Here is a 21,306-nt window from a genome sequence, read left to right on the forward strand (position 1 = left end):
ATAGCCCTGTTAAATAGGATGAGGGAGCCCCCGTCTCCCTCACCTCCTCTAGTTTTCATTTTCTCCTTTAGGGTTTCTTCCTCTAGTTTGCTTCCATGTATGAGAGAGGTCCACAACTCAAATTGTGACTTGGTTTTCAAGGAATCGGTGGCCGTAACCACCGTATGTCCTCCGGGATTCATGATTTAGTTGTGTTCTTGATGCGATTTTGGTGTTCTTCACGAGCTCCTTTTGTCCCTTCTTGTTTCCCCTCTCGTTTCTTTGTTTTGGGATGATTTTGGTTCGTTCTTGTTGCCTTGGATCGATCAATGACATGAGTAGAAGCTTTCCACCGAAGGAAATCCACTAATTCCTCACGAGATCGCAGATCCGAGCAATTTAAGTTCTTGACCTATTTTTGGGGGATTCTTCAATTCCTTCGATTCACGGAGTTAGAGTTTGTTTCGGGCCATGATCCTTTAGAGGTTGCCTTTCTACTCGCTTGTGAACCCTTGTGCAAAGTTTCAAGTCATTTGGAGTTGATTTGATCAAGTTTTGGCTTGATTTGATTTTTTCCCGAGAAACTGCTCGCTCATACCGGACGCGTCCGATATGATCTAGGACGTGTCCGATATTTCTCACTTTGGAGTTTTGAGCTGAAATTTGGTGGAGACCTTCCCTTGGTGTCTAAAGAGCTATGGTTAAAATTTTATGATTTTTGGACAGCATTTGACGGGGTTTTGGAGTTTTCTCTTTTGGTCAGCTTGCTGCTGAAAATACCGGACGTGTCCGAGATCATACCGGACGTGTCCGAAAATACCGGACGTGTCTGATATAATACCGGACGTGTTCGATATTTGCAGGAGCAGTGCTATTTTTCTTTTGGGAGTTTGCTCATTTGGGCTTCGATCTGTGTTCCATTTACTCTGTGGTGACCCGCTGTGTTCTGAGGGAGCATCCACCCTTCTCTAGGGTTGTGGTCATCAAGTCTTTCGTGTATGCTTTTTGGGGATTGATGTTGGGACAGTGGTTGAAGATTTCGAAAGAAATTTGAGGCTCCCATTCACCCCCTCTCTGGTCGCCGTTTCCGGTCCTTCAATTGGTATCAGAGCCGGTTAAGGATCATTCCACCTTAATCGGTTCGTGATCCACGAAGGCGACATGGAGCGTGGTTCCGGCAAACCACCGCACTTTGATGGGTCCAACTATCCTTATTGGAAGATCCGCATGTCTGCGCATCTCCAGGGGATTGATTGGCTCGTCTGAGAAATTTGTGAGGATGCTACTTACGTTGTGCTTCCTGTTGTGGCCCGTACCACCCAGGATCACAAGGATCGGCACAACGTAAATAGCAAAGCTCGCAGTGTGCTTTTCTCGAGTCTTTCGCTTTCTGAGTTCGAGCGTGTCTCCGATTGTACTACAGCTCGAGAGATCTGGGTGAGGCTTCAGAGCTATCACGAGGGGACCGCACAGGTCAAGACTAGACTCTACGAGACGTACAAGCGCGAGTACGAGAACTTCTCTCAGCTTGATGGCGAGTCCATCGATGCCATGTTTTCTCGCTTTCAGACTATCGTCAACAAAATGAAAGCGAACAAGGCCAACTTACCTTATAGTGATCATGAGAGGGCGCTCAAGCTTCTCTATGCCCTTGATCAAAAGGTATGGGACGTGAAGGTGTCGGCGATCATCGAGTCGGCTAACTACCACACCCTCACCATCGACGAGCTTTTCAGCAAGCTCAAGTCCACAGAGATCGACTACCAAACCCAAGCCAAGCTCAAGAATCCTTCTGCACCAACCATGGCTTTGGTCTCAGGTAGTGGTTCAAGTTCATTGACTAACCCTTCACAAGCTTCTTTCTCTTTGTCGTGCTTGATGTCAGTCACAGAGGACCAGCTGGAGTCTCTTGGGGATGATGAGTTGGCACTCGTCATCAGTCGGTTCTCTCGGTTTTACAACAACTGTTTGAACCGTCGATGCAGTGGTGGACCGAAGGAGGGATGCTATGGATGTGGAGATCCGGACCACTTTGTCGCCCACTGCCCCAAGAAGAAGCCCTTCACCAACAAATATGACTCCAGCAAGCGCAAGGATAAGCGCGACTACACCTCCGGCAAGCACAAGGCCAAGGGCGGCTTCGACAAGGAGGCAATCAAGAAGGCGTACTGCAGGAAGGCCAAAGCTCAAGAACGCGCCTTCCTCGCCTCCCTCAGCGACCTCGATGACGACTCCGACGATGATCACTCTTCTTCTCCCTCGACCGACGATGAGTCTGAGAAGAAGCGCGAGGACAAGCTCAACGGTCTCTGCTTTGTCGCCGGTGCAAACCGTGGTGGGTTTTGCACTATGGCGGTTGACGGTGGAGCAAAGCTCAAAAAGGACGTCGACGTCGACGACGACAAAAATGAGGTACCGCCCACACTTGACTCACTTATGCTTGAGCTTGATACTATGAATGATACATTGATGAGTCAAGATAAGTTGCTTAAGCGTGCTGCCCATGAGAGAAAAGAGTTTAAGGACCAGCTAGAGGTTGCTTTGAAGGAGTTGGAGCTTGCCAAGAGTGGTGTAGTGGTGTCAGAGGAGGAGAAGTGCGATGAGTGCGCTATACACATGTCTAACCTCTCTGACTTGCAATCCAAGTATGCTGTTTTGCTTGATGAATGTGATGAGCTGAAGTCTCGTTCTGGGTTGCTCGGTGCATGCAAGTCCTGCTCAGGCTTACAATCTGAGTTGGCAGAGAAGGTTGCCAAACTTGCTGAGTTTGAGAAGGCCAACTCAGATAGCACCACCACTACATGTGTTCAATGTGAAGCTTTGGTGTTGGAGCTTGAGTCCTGCAGGCACGATAAGATGGGAACCGAGGAAGAAAACACACAACTTTGGTCCATCTTGAGCTGGGTGTCGTGCAGTGAGCCTCAGTTGGGCATGATGGTGAGCCAATTCAGGCGGGGAATTGACTCATCGGGAGTAGGCTTTGCTATAGGTGGGAAGGGTGAGCATGTCTATGGCAAGGTTGGTGAACATAGTGGTTTGAACCCAAGTGAGAAACCCACCAACACTCTCAAATTGATCAAGATCCCTCCACCAGAGTCTACCAAGCCTATGATCAAAGATGACCGAACCACTTTCGGAACTCACTCGATACTCTACCCAACATCTCTAGTGCACCCCTTCCTAAAGCCAAAAAGCCTCAGAGAGTGAACCACATCCACAAAAGAGTGAGTCAACCACCATCCAAGAGAGAGGTGAGGTACCACTGTGACTATTGCCATAGAGATGGCCATTTGGCTGAGTTTTGCTTTAGGAGGAAGAGAGATGAGCGGCACGAGTACGAGTTGAACAATCGGAACATGTACCGTCCTCCCCATGGTGTACATGTACCACCTATTCAGAGGCACAGTGTTAGGCCTAGAGGTGCAATGCCTTAAGGTGCTAGGCCTCAGGTGGCGAGACCACGTGGTGGTCGTGCCCGGCGTGGCCCAAGTCATGATCTATATGACTCTGGACCTCGCGACGGTGGCTTTCAGTCCTACACTCCTAGCGGACCACGTTTTCCCCCACGTGGTGATCGCTTCTCTCCAATGGGACATGGCATGTATGGTGTTTTTCCTAACACTTTTCCAGGGCAAATGACTCAACACTGGTATTCTCCTCATTTCACTAACCCCAGTGTTGTGCCATTTGCTCACCCCCTGTCTTTCTATTGATGCAGAGCGGAGGCCTGGAGAACACGTGGCTTGTTGATTCTGGCTGTTCGCGCCACATGACCGGAAGTTCCAAATGGTTCTCCAGCCTTGACCCCATGCAATACAAGGAGTACATCACATTTGGGGACAATAGCAAAGGTAAGGTGCTGTCTCGTGGGACCATTCGGGTCAATGAGTCTTTTATCTTGAAGGACATTGCTTTGGTTTCAAGCCTGCATTTCAATTTGCTCTCTGTTTCGCAACTCCTTCAAGATGGATTTGAGGTGTGCTTTAAGACTGTACTTTCTCGTGTGCTTGATTCTCAGGGACATCTAGTTTGTCAGATCGTTCCTTTTGGTCGAGTTTTCAAAGCTGATTTCTCTCAGTCTTTCGGTTCTTCTCGCTGTTTGGTTGCCGGATCTTCTTCTGATCTGTGGAAGTGGCATAGGAGACTTGGTCACTTGAGCTTCGATCTCCTAGTGAGGTTGAGTTCTCTTGACATGATCCGAGGATTGCCCAAACTTAAGTTTGAGAAGGATCTGGTATGCCATCCATGTCGCCATGGAAAGATGGTGGCTGCTTCCCATCCTCCAGTGACTCAGGTCATGACCATGAGACTCGGTGAGCTACTCCATATGGACACAGTTGGTTCGGCTCGGGTTCGGTCAGAGGGAGGGAAGTGGTACGTTCTTGTGATCGTGGATGATTTTTCTCGTTATTCTTGGGTGTTTTTCATGGAGGGCAAGGACAAAGCGTTTTCTCATGCTCGTGACTTGATCTTGAGGTTGCAAACTGAGTTACCAAAGAATGCCATACGAGCTATCCACAGTGACAATGGCACTGAGTTCAAAAACTCTTAGTTTGACACCTTTTGTGCTTTCTTGGGTCTTGAACATCAGTTTTCTTTGCCCTATGTCCCTCAGCAGAATGGTGTTGTTGAGCGCAAAAATCGGACTTTGGTTGAAATGGTCAGGACGATGCTCGATGAGCATAGGACTCCTAGGCGTTACTGGGCCGAAGCCATCAACACCGCCTGCCATGTTTCAAACCGCATTTTTCTTCGTGCTTTCTTAAAGAAGACATCCTACGAGTTGCGGTTTGGGCGTCCACCCAAGGTGAGTCATTTTCGAGTCTTCGGTTGCAGGTGCTTCATTCTTAAGCAAGGTAATCTTGACAAGTTTGAATCTAGATCTTCGGACGGTATATTCCTCAGTTATGCTTCTCATTCACATGCGTGCCGTGTGCTTAATCTTGAGACTAACCGTGTCGTGGAGACTTGTGAAGTCACCTTTGACGAAACCATGCCCTCTTCTATTTCTGTCTTTGAACGTGCAGGTGATGAAGAGATGGGTGACAGCATTTTCATTGCGGATGACGATGACATCGATTGAGATGATCCCAAGCCATCTCAACTAGCTACCCCGATCGAGCCAGCTTCGACCACTTTGGCTCATAGCCCTGAGCCCTCCACCTCTACTTCATGGGGTCCGTGCGAGCCGCTTCCTCAATCGACTGAGGAGGCCCTAGCTGTGGATGAGGGGGAGGTGACTTCGTCTTTGGGTGCACCTCGACATATCCAGCGACGCCATCCTCCTCAGACCATGATCGGCGACATCAACGAAAGGGTAACGCGTTCCAAGTCTTATCATATTTCCCATTTCGCTCATTCTACTTTCGTAGCTTCTTTTGAGCCTCGAGATATTGGACACACACTATCTAATGCCGATTGGGTTAATGCTATGCACGAGGAGTTAGAGAACTTTGAGCAAAACCAAGTGTGGGTTTTAGTTCCACCTCCACCAGAGTGCCACCCCATAGGTACAAAGTGGGTTTACAAGAACAAGCAGAGTGAGGATGGGGTGGTGGTGAGAAACAAGGCAAAATTAGTGGCTCAGGGTTTTTACCAAAAAGAGGGAATAGACTATGAAGAAACCTTTGCTCCTGTTGCCCATCTAGAAGCCATTAGGATTCTTTTAGCTTTTGTAGCTTCAAAAGGGTTCAAGCTGTATCAGATGGATGTAAAGAGTGCCTTCTTGAATGGGCACATAGAGGAAGAGGTTTATGTGAGGCAACCCCCTGGCTTTGAAAATCCAAAGTACCCCAACCATGTTTTTAAACTCCACAAAGCCTTGTATGGTTTGAAACAAGCCCCGAGAGCCTGGTATGAGCGTTTAAAAGCTTTCTTGCTTAATAAGGGTTTTAGGATGGGTTCCGTAGATAAGACTTTGTTCCTCCTCAAGCAAGGCACAGACATCCTTTTGGTTTAGATATACGTGGATGATATAATCTTTGGTGGCTCTTCTCATGCTCTTGTTGCCAAGTTTTTAGATACTATGAGCAGGGAATTTGAGATGAGCATGATGGGTGAATTGACTTGCTGCCTCGGGCTGCAAATCAAGCAAACTCATGAGGGGACGTTCGTGCACCAAGGCAAGTACACCAAGGACGTGCTCAAGAAATTTGATATGGGTGAGGCCAAGCCTCTTTCGACGCCCATGTCAACCATGACGGCCCTGGATGAGGACAAGGAGGGAGAAGCCGTGGACCAGAAGGAATACCGAAGCATGATCGGGTCCCTGCTGTACCTAACGGTGATGAGACCGGACATCCAGTTCGCAGTCTGCTTGTGCGCGCGCTTTCAATCTTCTCCGTGCACGTCTCATCGTCAAGCCATCAAGTGGATCCTTAGGTACCTTCGTTTCACACCCGAGTTTGGTCTTTGGTTTTCAGCCTCCTCCTCTCTTTCTCTTTGCGGGTATTCTGATGCGGATTATGCTGGTTGTCGTGTTGAGAGGAAGTCCACTTCGGGGACTTGTCAGTTTCTTGGATCTTCTCTTGTGTCTTGGTCTTCTCGCAAGCAGTCTAGCGTCGCCCAATCCACCACAGAAGCTGAGTATGTTGCTGCTGCTGCTTGTTGTTCCCAGTTGCTTTGGATGATAGCTACTCTGAGAGACTTTGGGTTAGAGTTTAGGCGAGTGCCTTTGTTTTGTGACAGCATCAGTGCCATAAGTGTAGCCAAAAACCTAGTCCTTCACTCAAAGACAAAGCACATAGAAGTTCGCTTTCACTTCTTGCGTGACCACTATGAGAAAGGTGATATCGATCTGCACCACATTGATACCCAAAACTAGCTCGCATATATCTTCACCAAACCACTTGACCAAGCCCAGTTTGCTCGCTTGCGAGGGGAGCTTGGAGTTTGTTTCCCTTTTTAGAGGAGGGAAACTTTGGTTGTTGTATTCTAGTTTTGCTTTTCTTTGTAGTTTAGCCTTTGTTTTTGTTTTTATATCTTTCTTGCATATCATATCATCATGTATCATATTGCATCCTGAGCTTCATCCTTATAGTAGCTAGATTGACACTATGCTCTTGTTGGGGATGTTATGGATATACATGATGTGCTTTTGGCTTAGGCTCCTTTTGATCAATTGATGCATGTTATGAGCTAAGGTTGTTTTCCAAACTATGAACTTGATTAAAACTTGTTGTAACATGAAATGTGTTCACCACTACTTGTGGCACTAGCATGTGTAGAATGTGTCGAGATCTTTTTCTTGCTTCATGTATATGCTTAGTTGCTACGGCTCATACTTTGAGTTACACACTTGCTTGAGAAACTTGAATTTGTGCTAAAACTTGAAAATCAAACTCAGTGATTTGAAAAGATCGGGATGGGTCTGTACTATCCTATGTCAGAGTATCGAGACAGCTCTAAATTGCACTTATTGGTGAACTTGAGCTCTGTAATGGATACCGAGATCATTGTCTTAAGTTTTTGATTGCCTTTGGCATAGGCTTGACATGGTCGCTAAGTCAAGTTTTGATGGCACAGATAACCTCCCGCACACACTTGTCTGACAAACTTTGGTAATAAGCTGTATAACTCCGATAAATTTCAATTGGTGTCTAAAATTTGATCAAACCACAAGTTTGTCTCATGACATGATGTGTGAACTTTGTTTGAGGTAGTTCACTTTGCATACATGTGTAGCACAAGGTCGATCTCCTGTCTACTTTTGCTATGTGCTCCTTTGGTGGTGAACCCTCTTTTAAAATTGCTCAAACTTGATCAAAATTGCTTAAATGCCATATTTCGTCTCATTTGGTCACTTTGAGCATTTGCTAGCACTTGTATGTGTTGCTACATATACATGACAGCATCAACTAGAGCCTTTTTTCAATCTACTTACTATAATCTTGAAGCTTCTGCATTCATGCATTTCTGCATTCATAGCATGATTTGAGGGGGAGATGCAATCTTTGGGCTCTAGCTTGATAAGTGCATGTGTCAACAAGGGGGAGAAGTTTTCCACACTCACAATGACACAAGGGGAGAAATATTCAGAAAAGGGGAAGAAACTTCCAATTTCACCTAAAGTTGAGAGATATGCATTCATTTGAGAGAGATTGCACTTGTTCAGGGGGAGTTGCATTTGAGGTGTTTTGCTAGATGTGTTGAGCCTTTGCCTCTTCTGGAGGGTCTAGCAGTTTTTTGGTTTTTTGAGCTTTGCTAGTGGTGTTGAGCCCGTTGCCTCTTCTTGAGGGCTAGCTTTGTTTTACTTGGTTGCGTCGAGCCGTTGCCCATGTCTTTGGGGACCAAGTTTTGCTCATTTTCAAATGACCCAGTTCTTGGCTTTTCTTTGGCTTTTGGTCATTTGGGTGAGTTCTTTCTTTTCTATTCTTCTTCTTTTTCTTTTGCTCAAGCTGTTCGTGTATTGGTGTTGACAATGCACTCATCAAGGGGGAGATTGCGAACACAAGGTTGACAAGTACCCTTGTGTGTTTGTTTTGTGATGAGTGATTGTCAATGTGATCCACGAAGTAGATTGAGTGGTGACTAACCCTACCATGGCGAAAGCTATGTGTACGACATGTCTTTTGGCTTGTGTTGTGCAGATGTGGAGCTCGGATGCGGTGGTCGACGGCGAGGTGAAGGTCAAGGAGGACGTGCCGTGCCGACAGACCGGGAGCGGTGAAGGACGGACGTGAGGCTTGGACCAAGGGACCCAAAGGCCGGGTGACTAGCCACGGTGGCTGACACTTGGGACATCGACAAGTGCAAGAAGACATGGAGTGACGGTGTTGACTGGGTCAAGACGGTGGACGCGTGAGTCGAGCGAGGCTCAGGAGGACTTGGCGGGCCGGCCGGTCGAGGATGGCGGTGACACGCGTCGGATGGCGGGGGACGCGTATGGAGTACGCTACTCGCGGACGGTTTGATGGTTTGGACCTCAAAACCATTGGATGGACGGTTTATGGGTTTGGGCCTCAAAACCCGGGCGGAGGTTCTGAGGAGGGACGAACGGCACGTGGCGGCATCGGGGAGTTCGCGTCGAGGCGAAGCTACCGATGAGAAGGCGCGGTGGCCGTCAGATCAAGATTACACTGGGTTGGACAACAACGCCCTTGGGCTTAGCGGTTCAACTCATTTGTATCCAGGGGCAAAACTGGGAATGTGTAATAGTCCTGTTAAATAGGATGAGGGAGCCCCCGTCTCCCTCACCTCCTCTAGTTTTCATTTTCTCCTTTAGGGTTTCTTCCTCTAGTTTGCTTCCATGTATGAGAGAGGTCCACAACTCAAATTGTGACTTGGTTTTCAAGGAATCGGTGGCCGTAACCACCGTATGTCCTCCGGGATTCATGATTTAGTTGTGTTCTTGATGTGATTTTGGTGTTCTTCACGAGCTCCTTTTGTCCCTTCTTGTTTCCCCTCTCGTTTCTTCGTTTTGGGATGATTTTGGTTCGTTCTTGTTGCCTTGGATCGATCAATGACATGAGTAGAAGCTTTCCACCGAAGGAAATCCACTAATTCCTCACGAGATCGCAGATCCGAGCAATTTAAGTTCTTGACCTATTTTTTGGGGGATTCTTCAATTCCTTCGATTCACGGAGTTAGAGTTTGTTTCGGGCCATGATCCTTTAGAGGTTGCCTTTCTACTCGCTTGTGAACCCTTGTGCAAAGTTTCAAGTCATTTGGAGTTGATTTGATCAAGTTATGGCTTGATTTGATTTTTTCCCGAGAAACTGCTCGCTCATACCGGACGCGTCCGATATGATTTAGGACGTGTCCGATATTTCTCACTTTGGAGTTTTGAGCTGAAATTTGGTGGAGACCTTCCCTTGGTGTCTAAAGAGCTATGGTTAAAATTTCATGATTTTTGGACACCATTTGACGGGGTTTTGGATTTTTCTCTTTTGGTCAGCTTGCTGCTGAAAATACCGGACGTGTCCGAGATCATACCGGACGTGTCCGAAAATACCGGACGTGTCCGATATAATACCGGATGTGTCCGATATTTGCAAGAGCAGTGCTGTTTTTCTTTTGGGAGTTTGCTCGTTTGGGCTTCGATCTGTGTTCCGTTTGCTCTGTGGTGACCCGCTGTGTTCTGAGGGAGCATCCACCCTTCTCTAGGGTCGTGGTCATCAAGTCTTTCGTGTATGCTTTTTGGGGATTGATGTTGGGACAGTGGTCGAAGATTTCAAAAAAAATTTAAGGCTCCCATTCACCCCCCTCTGGTTGTCGTTTCCGGTCCTTCAGTACGTCTTTACATCTAAGAAGGGTATATAGAATATAATTGCTATTGCTCTTAATTTGAGGTTTCCTTTTCTATGCTCGTCAGGATGTGGCAGAAAAAAATTCGGAGATCAACAATGTAAATACTTTTATCCAGATTCCTGAGCCAGCTGACATGCAATCTGTCGAAGAACAGAACGATCTCCTTGAGGATTAAAGAGTAGCTTTCTCCTTTTTTTTGGAGGACCAGTGGCTTGTCACATCTTGTTCCCTTATTCAGTACAAAAGATTTATGCAAATGGTCCAGAAGTATATCATAATTTGCAATCAAAGTGATTATTTGTTTCATGTACCACAAAAACATAATTATATTCTCTTGCTGTAACGAGAGAAAAGAAAATGAGAATCTGTACAGCATTCCTGAATGAATTCTTGGAATACATACAGCTATAACATGTATATAAATTATTGCACAAAAAAATTGAAAAGCCTGCATCGTTCTTAAGAAGATTTGTTGGGAGATGATGCAAAATTCCCTGTTCCTTCTGTATGTTAGCATGTGATGTGACAGCACATTGTTCGCTTGAGAAAAGTTGCAATTCTACCTTTTATTCCCCATCAATTGGGAAGACAAACAGCAGGACATCATTCATTTGAGAATATTCCTTGAATAGTCCTTACAATGATCTATTTCTTCAATTGTGTCGAACACATCATAATTCCGATGTCCACTTGCAATGTTTTCTGATCGTCCGATTAATCGCGATTAATCATTCTTATCGGTACTTAGCACTTGATTAGGCCCTCCGATTCGATCAGAGCGATCAGAAACCTGATCGTCCGATTAATCGTCGATTACTCACGATTAATCGTCCGATTATGTCTCTTTGCCGATCAGCACTAAATAGACAGATAGGCTACTTCAGTTTACTGGGCTATATTTATTTGGGCCAGGCCCATTAGGGTTACTCTTACATACCTCACCCCTACTCTTTCTCTCCTCAGTACTCCTCACTCCCGCTGTGTGTGCAGCTGAGCTCCATCTCTTCCATGCTGCGTGCATCTCACTCCCTCCTCCCTCCCTTCCAGTTCCAATCCAAGCAGCCCATCCGTGGATCTTCCATGCTGCTTGCTGCTTCCTCCTCCCTTTTGTTGCAGGGTCGCCTATTCTCTTATCCACCTGTAGGCTGCAGGTCCAGGGAGCACGAAGATGAGCTCCTCCTCTGAAGGTGAGTCATTAAATCGGTTTTGTTCTGTCATTTCTGTCATCTCTTTTCCTCTGCACTCTGCTTAAATCTTGATGCTTTGTTTCTTTGGCTCTTTGCTGAACTTGCGTAGATGAAAATCGAAAGCGGTAGCTTGCAGTGGAAGTCATCATGCCTGGGCCTAATCCTGAAGGAGGTGCTGGTGCAAGCTCATCAGTTGCATCAGGTGGTGCTGGTTCAGCATCCTCAGCTGCTCCAGATGTTTCAGCACTGTCTACTATATAAATATATAGTATATGGTATATTATATATATACCATACATATATGATATATATAGTTATATAGTCCTGCTATATGCTGGACGATTAGACCGATCAGAGGTCGATTAATCGTCCTGATCATCGATTTTGGTACCAGACCGATTAGGAACGATAAGCCGATCAGAAAACATTGTCCACTTGACCCCCTCATTGAGGTTTCTTTTGGATCAATACAGTCATGAACTCTGCAGGGATGCAGTTGTTGTTGTCTTATCTCTGCTTATTGAAATGAATGGCTCCTGTGCATCGAACAAGCATGACCATCCTTCAACCTCACAAGTCAAACTAAGAACAACCATCCATTCATTCTGGATGGTCCAATCTAGCCAGTTGCTCCTCTACCTTGTTCATCAATTCAATGTTCCCATGTATGGTGCAATTCCTAACAAGAACTTCCCAAACTCGTTCGTTAAAACTAAATGGTGAGCTTTTTATCCATTCAATTACTTTATCATTGGATGATGCATGGCTAACCAAATCAACCATACAAAAATAGTGCTCTTGTCCTGGAACAATCCTGTATCTCTCACTCATCAAATAAAAAAAAATCATCCCTTCTTCAACTAGGCCGCAGTGGCAGCAAGCCGTCAAAACCAGAAAGAATGTATTAGCATCAGGCTTCTGTCTTTCATGAATCATCTGAACAAACAATCCAATCGCATCCTGTTCATGACCATGATGACACAGAGCAGACAACATGACATTCCATAACACTGCATTCTTCCTTTCCCTACCTGTTAGGCTGAACACCTCTATGGCACCAGACAAAAAGCTGCATTTTGAATACATGTCAATGATTGAGCTAATGATCATTGCACTTCGACCAAAACCACATCTTAGCAACATTCCATGGATCTGCTGCCCAAGTTTCAGTGAACGCATAGCTGCACAAGCACTCAGGCAACAACCCAAGGTGATTTGATCTGGCTGCAAACCTTCCTTCATCAAGTGTTGAAACATATTCAGTGCATCCATTGGCTGCCCATGGCAAACATATCCCTCGATGAGGGCATTCCATGAAAATGCATTCCTCTCTGGCATCTGATCAAAGAGCTGACGAGCGGTAGCCAGTTGGCCATCTTCAGCACAGGCACAGACTACTGTCATCCACATATGCACATCCTTGATATGCATCTCATCAAATAGCTTCTGTCGGTGCAGAAAGTGACCAACTAGTAAATATTTGTAGTTTTGCTGTACGTTATGATCGAAGGTGGCCTAACACTCAATGACACGAGATTTATACTGGTTCAGATAACGTGCCCTACGTCCAGTGGAGGTCGGTCGGTGACTTTATTCCCGAGCCCAGGTGCTCGAAGTCTGTAGTGGGGGTACAAACGAGAAGGAGGAAGAAGGGGGGATACAAGAGGTTCGATCGGCTCCGACCGGAAGGGTTGCGGTCGGAACTTGGTGGTCCTACGGTTGGGAGTGTTGATGTCTATCTAGTAAGTCTAAGCTTGAAGAAGTCGATCTCCCTTGTTGGAGGGAGCGCATCCCCTTTTTTAGATGAAGGGGATGGCTTTATAGGTGAGGGGGAGAGAGTACGGATGTTTCTAAGCAGTGTTATCCTAAACGCTAAACGGTAAACAGTCGGTCACCTACCGTTTAGCCTATTATTCGGGCAAAACGGGTGTTTAAACGGGGAAAACAGCCGTTTAAACGGTCAAAACAACCGATTAAACGGAAACGGTGTACCACCGTGTAGCGTTTAAACGGTGTGTAAACGGGCTAAACGGCCGTTTAGGCGAACAGTGTTTCTAAGTCTTGTTGCCTACGGTGATGAAAACTGGATAATGGTTGACACCCCCCAATACTGTTGATGTCGCTGTAGGATGTCAGATGCGCACGGGGGGTTGAGCTATCTTCTTCAGGAAGGATGGACGTCGGTACCTGCAAATACTTCTGGATGCCTAGTGGCATGTGAGGAGCCATGCTATGTTCACCTAGTATGGCAAATCATGGAGCCCATACTGCGATCGATGTCCAGGGACACGCGCGGGGGGGGGGGGGGGGGGGGGGGCTTACCATATGGGAGTTTCTAGCGGCCCCTACAATACTTTGTGTCAGGGTGGCTGCAGAGCACTGTTTTGCGCAGGGTATGGTCCCTGGTACAGTGGTGTTGACTTGTGAGCCATGCCTTGCCTTTCTTCGCACGCCTTCTGGTTCTTTCTGAGCGGGCGTCCCCGGTCGGATGGTCCCTAGTCGGATTGGCGCGCCAGTCGGAGAATAGCGATGAGCAGGGTTTTCTATGAACCCCGGTCGGAGACACAGGGTCAAGGTCGGAGGCGGTCCTCAGGTCAAGCTTTCCGAGCAGAGGTCGTGTGAAGGCGGCCGGGGCCTGAAGCTAGCGCTCAGATTGGAGAGGCCATTCAGAGTTGGCACGAGCCTAAGGTGCTCCGGTCGGAAATATGGGCCGAAGGCGGCCAGGGCCTAAAGCGAGTGCTCCGGTCTGTTGAGTTCAGACTCTTAGGCCGGTCCAGAAGAAGAAAAGGCCGTCCTTCTAAGCCGAGCCTTGGCGTGGAAGCCGGTCCCCGAGTGACCCCGGGTTTATGAACCCGACAGGAGCCCTCGAGCCCCCAAGCCCCCGGGCGATTCAAGCCGAATCGTCCGGGGGATTTTTTTCGTTTTGCTGGCGGGTGCGCGCGAGCACACCCGCGGGTATAGCCCCCGAGCCCCTGGGTGGTTTCGGGTGGAACCGGCTAGGGGGTTCTTTGTGTGGTGTCTGTGGGTGCGTGTGTGTTTTGAGTTTTAAGACGTAATTTTTGTTTTAACCATGGCGTTGTTGTGCAGCCGAGGTGTTTTTAAGCGCGGGGATTGGATTGAGATAGAACTTATTGATCCCAGCGTCGGTGCGTGCCAGGGATCGAGTGAGGAAGTCTTTAGTTTTTGAAACAAACCCTGGCGCCAGTGCGCGCCGTGGATGGAGATAGCTTAGTTTTGGATGCAACAGAGTTTGATCTTTGGCGTCGGTGCGCGCCGTGGGATCGGGTAAGGTGGAGTCGCGAGTAGTCCTAGGCGTCAGTGCTCACCGTGGACTGAGAGAGTTAGTTTTGGTTAATTCAGGAAGCCGTTACGTGAGTTTAGGAGTCACGGTCCCAGGAGCCGTAGCCGGATGTCGCCGATCATGTCGACGCGAGTTTAGGAGTCGCAGACCCAAGAGTTGTAGCTGGATGTCGCCTATCCCGTCGATGCGAGTTAAGGAGTCACGGTCCCAAGCCATAGCCGGATGTCGCCTATCCCGTCAATGCGAGTTTCGAGTCATGGTCCCATGGCATTTAAACCCCCGAGCCTTGTCGGGCCTTCGTGGGGGTTGTGAGTCATTTTGCGCTACCCCATCTGGTTCCTCACAACTGGAGGGGCTGAGTTTCGTTGCCTGTCCTGATCGCTTAGGCTCGAAGACTAGCTTGGTGAGCTCGCTAACGGGTGTGATCGAGTGGAATCCAGGTCCGTCGTTCGTGATGGGGTCGGCATAGCCCTCTTGTGGCATTCCACTACTCCTTTACCTGCAGCCCGATAGATGCCTAGGTCGTTCCATAGACCGACCCAGGTGGCCTGACAGCCTCCCCTCGATGGAGATTCTGTGGGCTTGGTGAGAGGTTCAGGATCGAACAAGAAGGTTGAGATGACCTGGTTTGCTAGACCGAGCAAAGGCCGCACGGTGCTCATCTACGGTTTTCTCCCCTAACTCTGTTCGGTTGCTCATATCGAATGAGGCAAGCCGTCGCTTCGTGGTGCAACACGAAGCGTTCTGATGCATTTTGCTGCATGTGCGATGCTTAGTTCTCGAGCCCCCAGGCGGTTCATGCCCTAACTATCCGGGGGATTCAGGCGTATGGAATGAAATGCACGTATGGATGTATGAATGTTTTTAAATTGAAATAGAGGGGCTTTGATAGTGTTTTACCTTGAAGACTGGAGAGACGGGGTTCGTCGGGCTCCAGTCAGAAACGTCCATCTAGGACCTACGCTTGTCAATCATGGGTTAGTCCTCGTGTGAACAGTTTTGTATTTAATGAACATATGCTTACCTTGATGACCTGAGAGACGGGGTTCGGAGAGCTTCAGTCAGAAATGTCCGACCAGGACCCATGTTCGTCATTCAAGACGGAGTCAGCATGGCCCGCATGGGGCGCCCCTTTGCTTCCTACCTGTATCTCAGGTGCTTATCCTAAGTGAATCGATCGACTCAGGAGGCCAGTTGATCTATCCTGGGTGACTCGATCGACTCAGGGAGGTCTGGTTGTCTCTCGGTGGAGATTTCGTGTGGTGGCGCCTGCATGACTGGAGTGACGGAGCTCGAAGAGCTCCAGTTGGAAACGTCCGACCAGTACCTGTGCTTGTCAATCGTGGGTTAGCGTCGAGGATGGCGGTGACACGCGTCGGATGGCGGGGGACGCGTATGGAGTACGCTACTCGCGGACGGTTTGATGGTTTGGACCTCAAAACCATTGGATGGACGGTTTATGGGTTTGGGCCTCAAAACCCGGGCGGAGGTTCTGAGGAGGGACGAACGCACGTGGCGGCATCGGGGAGTTCGCGTCGAGGCGAAGCTACCGATGAGAAGGCGCGGTGGCCGTCAGATCAAGATTACACTGGGTTGGACAACAACGCCCTTGGGCTTAGCGGTTCAACTCATTTGTATCCAGGGGCAAAACTGGGAATGTGTAATAGTCCTGTTAAATAGGATGAGGGAGCCCCCGTCTCCCTCACCTCCTCTAGTTTTCATTTCTCCTTTAGGGTTTCTTCCTCTAGTTTGCTTCCATGTATGAGAGAGGTCCACAACTCAAATTGTGACTTGGTTTTCAAGGAATCGGTGGCCGTAACCACCGTATGTCCTCCGGGATTCATGATTTAGTTGTGTTCTTGATGTGATTTTGGTGTTCTTCACGAGCTCCTTTTGTCCCTTCTTGTTTCCCCTCTCGTTTCTTCTTCCTTCTTCTTTCTTCGTTTTGGGATGATTTTGGTTCGTTCTTGTTGCCTTGGATCGATCAATGACATGAGTAGAAGCTTTCCACCGAAGGAAATCCACTAATTCCTCACGAGATCGCAGATCCGAGCAATTTAAGTTCTTGACCTATTTTTTGGGGGATTCTTCAATTCCTTCGATTCACGGAGTTAGAGTTTGTTTCGGGCCATGATCCTTTAGAGGTTGCCTTTCTACTCGCTTGTGAACCCTTGTGCAAAGTTTCAAGTCATTTGGAGTTGATTTGATCAAGTTATGGCTTGATTTGATTTTTTCCCGAGAAACTGCTCGCTCATACCGGACGCGTCCGATATGATTTAGGACGTGTCCGATATTTCTCACTTTGGAGTTTTGAGCTGAAATTTGGTGGAGACCTTCCCTTGGTGTCTAAAGAGCTATGGTTAAAATTTCATGATTTTTGGACACCATTTGACGGGGTTTTGGATTTTTCTCTTTTGGTCAGCTTGCTGCTGAAAATACCGGACGTGTCCGAGATCATACCGGACGTGTCCGAAAATACCGGACGTGTCCGATATAATACCGGATGTGTCCGATATTTGCAAGAGCAGTGCTGTTTTTCTTTTGGGAGTTTGCTCGTTTGGGCTTCGATCTGTGTTCCGTTTGCTCTGTGGTGACCCGCTGTGTTCTGAGGGAGCATCCACCCTTCTCTAGGGTCGTGGTCATCAAGTCTTTCGTGTATGCTTTTTGGGGATTGATGTTGGGACAGTGGTCGAAGATTTCAAAAAAAATTTAAGGCTCCCATTCACCCCCCTCTGGTTGTCGTTTCCGGTCCTTCAGTACGTCTTTACATCTAAGAAGGGTATATAGAATATAATTGCTATTGCTCTTAATTTGAGGTTTCCTTTTCTATGCTCGTCAGGATGTGGCAGAAAAAAATTCGGAGATCAACAATGTAAATACTTTTATCCAGATTCCTGAGCCAGCTGACATGCAATCTGTCGAAGAACAGAACGATCTCCTTGAGGATTAAAGAGTAGCTTTTCTCCTTTTTTTTGGAGGACCAGTGGCTTGTCACATCTTGTTCCCTTATTCAGTACAAAAGATTTATGCAAATGGTCCAGAAGTATATCATAATTTGCAATCAAAGTGATTATTTGTTTCATGTACCACAAAAACATAATTATATTCTCTTGCTGTAACGAGAGAAAAGAAAATGAGAATCTGTACAGCATTCCTGAATGAATTCTTGGAATACATACAGCTATAACATGTATATAAATTATTGCACAAAAAAATTGAAAAGCCTGCATCGTTCTTAAGAAGATTTGTTGGGAGATGATGCAAAATTCCCTGTTCCTTCTGTATGTTAGCATGTGATGTGACAGCACATTGTTCGCTTGAGAAAAGTTGCAATTCTACCTTTTATTCCCCATCAATTGGGAAGACAAACAGCAGGACATCATTCATTTGAGAATATTCCTTGAATAGTCCTTACAATGATCTATTTCTTCAATTGTGTCGAACACATCATAATTCCGATGTCCACTTGCAATGTTTTCTGATCGTCCGATTAATCGCGATTAATCATTCTTATCGGTACTTAGCACTTGATTAGGCCCTCCGATTCGATCAGAGCGATCAGAAACCTGATCGTCCGATTAATCGTCGATTACTCACGATTAATCGTCCGATTATGTCTCTTTGCCGATCAGCACTAAATAGACAGATAGGCTACTTCAGTTTACTGGGCTATATTTATTTGGGCCAGGCCCATTAGGGTTACTCTTACATACCTCACCCCTACTCTTTCTCTCCTCAGTACTCCTCACTCCCGCTGTGTGTGCAGCTGAGCTCCATCTCTTCCATGCTGCGTGCATCTCACTCCCTCCTCCCTCCCTTCCAGTTCCAATCCAAGCAGCCCATCCGTGGATCTTCCATGCTGCTTGCTGCTTCCTCCTCCCTTTTGTTGCAGGGTCGCCTATTCTCTTATCCACCTGTAGGCTGCAGGTCCAGGGAGCACGAAGATGAGCTCCTCCTCTGAAGGTGAGTCATTAAATCGGTTTTGTTCTGTCATTTCTGTCATCTCTTTTCCTCTGCACTCTGCTTAAATCTTGATGCTTTGTTTCTTTGGCTCTTTGCTGAACTTGCGTAGATGAAAATCGAAAGCGGTAGCTTGCAGTGGAAGTCATCATGCCTGGGCCTAATCCTGAAGGAGGTGCTGGTGCAAGCTCATCAGTTGCATCAGGTGGTGCTGGTTCAGCATCCTCAGCTGCTCCAGATGTTTCAGCACTGTCTACTATATAAATATATAGTATATGGTATATTATATATATACCATACATATATGATATATATAGTTATATAGTCCTGCTATATGCTGGACGATTAGACCGATCAGAGGTCGATTAATCGTCCTGATCATCGATTTGGTACCAGACCGATTAGGAACGATAAGCCGATCAGAAAACATTGTCCACTTGACCCCCTCATTGAGGTTTCTTTTGGATCAATACAGTCATGAACTCTGCAGGGATGCAGTTGTTGTTGTCTTATCTCTGCTTATTGAAATGAATGGCTCCTGTGCATCGAACAAGCATGACCATCCTTCAACCTCACAAGTCAAACTAAGAACAACCATCCATTCATTCTGGATGGTCCAATCTAGCCAGTTGCTCCTCTACCTTGTTCATCAATTCAATGTTCCCATGTATGGTGCAATTCCTAACAAGAACTTCCCAAACTCGTTCGTTAAAACTAAATGGTGAGCTTTTTATCCATTCAATTACTTTATCATTGGATGATGCATGGCTAACCAAATCAACCATACAAAAATAGTGCTCTTGTCCTGGAACAATCCTGTATCTCTCACTCATCAAATAAAAAAAAATCATCCCTTCTTCAACTAGGCCGCAGTGGCAGCAAGCCGTCAAAACCAGAAAGAATGTATTAGCATCAGGCTTCTGTCTTTCATGAATCATCTGAACAAACAATCCAATCGCATCCTGTTCATGACCATGATGACACAGAGCAGACAACATGACATTCCATAACACTGCATTCTTCCTTTCCCTACCTGTTAGGCTGAACACCTCTATGGCACCAGACAAAAAGCTGCATTTTGAATACATGTCAATGATTGAGCTAATGATCATTGCACTTCGACCAAAACCACATCTTAGCAACATTCCATGGATCTGCTGCCCAAGTTTCAGTGAACGCATAGCTGCACAAGCACTCAGGCAACAACCCAAGGTGATTTGATCTGGCTGCAAACCTTCCTTCATCAAGTGTTGAAACATATTCAGTGCATCCATTGGCTGCCCATGGCAAACATATCCCTCGATGAGGGCATTCCATGAAAATGCATTCCTCTCTGGCATCTGATCAAAGAGCTGACGAGCGGTAGCCAGTTGGCCATCTTCAGCACAGGCACAGACTACTGTCATCCACATATGCACATCCTTGATATGCATCTCATCAAATAGCTTCTGTCGGTGCAGAAAGTGACCAACTAGTAAATATTTGTAGTTTTGCTGTACGTTATGATCGAAGGTGGCCTAACACTCAATGACACGAGATTTATACTGGTTCAGATAACGTGCCCTACGTCCAGTGGAGGTCGGTCGGTGACTTTATTCCCGAGCCCAGGTGCTCGAAGTCTGTAGTGGGGGTACAAACGAGAAGGAGGAAGAAGGGGGGATACAAGAGGTTCGATCGGCTCCGACCGGAAGGGTTGCGGTCGGAACTTGGTGGTCCTACGGTTGGGAGTGTTGATGTCTATCTAGTAAGTCTAAGCTTGAAGAAGTCGATCTCCCTTGTTGGAGGGAGCGCATCCCCTTTTTTAGATGAAGGGGATGGCTTTATAGGTGAGGGGGAGAGAGTACGGATGTTTCTAAGCAGTGTTATCCTAAACGCTAAACGGTAAACAGTCGGTCACCTACCGTTTAGCCTATTATTCGGGCAAAACGGGTGTTTAAACGGGGAAAACAGCCGTTTAAACGGTCAAAACAACCGATTAAACGGAAACGGTGTACCACCGTGTAGCGTTTAAACGGTGTGTAAACGGGCTAAACGGCCGTTTAGGCGAACAGTGTTTCTAAGTCTTGTTGCCTACGGTGATGAAAACTGGATAATGGTTGACACCCCCCAATACTGTTGATGTCGCTGTAGGATGTCAGATGCGCACGGGGGGTTGAGCTATCTTCTTCAGGAAGGATGGACGTCGGTACCTGCAAATACTTCTGGATGCCTAGTGGCATGTGAGGAGCCATGCTATGTTCACCTAGTATGGCAAATCATGGAGCCCATACTGCGATCGATGTCCAGGGACACGCGCGGGGGGGGGGGGGGGGGGGGGGCTTACCATATGGGAGTTTCTAGCGGCCCCTACAATACTTTGTGTCAGGGTGGCTGCAGAGCACTGTTTTGCGCAGGGTATGGTCCCTGGTACAGTGGTGTTGACTTGTGAGCCATGCCTTGCCTTTCTTCGCACGCCTTCTGGTTCTTTCTGAGCGGGCGTCCCCGGTCGGATGGTCCCTAGTCGGATTGGCGCGCCAGTCGGAGAATAGCGATGAGCAGGGTTTTCTATGAACCCCGGTCGGAGACACAGGGTCAAGGTCGGAGGCGGTCCTCAGGTCAAGCTTTCCGAGCAGAGGTCGTGTGAAGGCGGCC

This window comes from Miscanthus floridulus, chromosome 1 (assembly GCF_019320115.1).
Source record: "Miscanthus floridulus cultivar M001 chromosome 1, ASM1932011v1, whole genome shotgun sequence".
NCBI lineage: Eukaryota > Viridiplantae > Streptophyta > Magnoliopsida > Poales > Poaceae > Miscanthus > Miscanthus floridulus.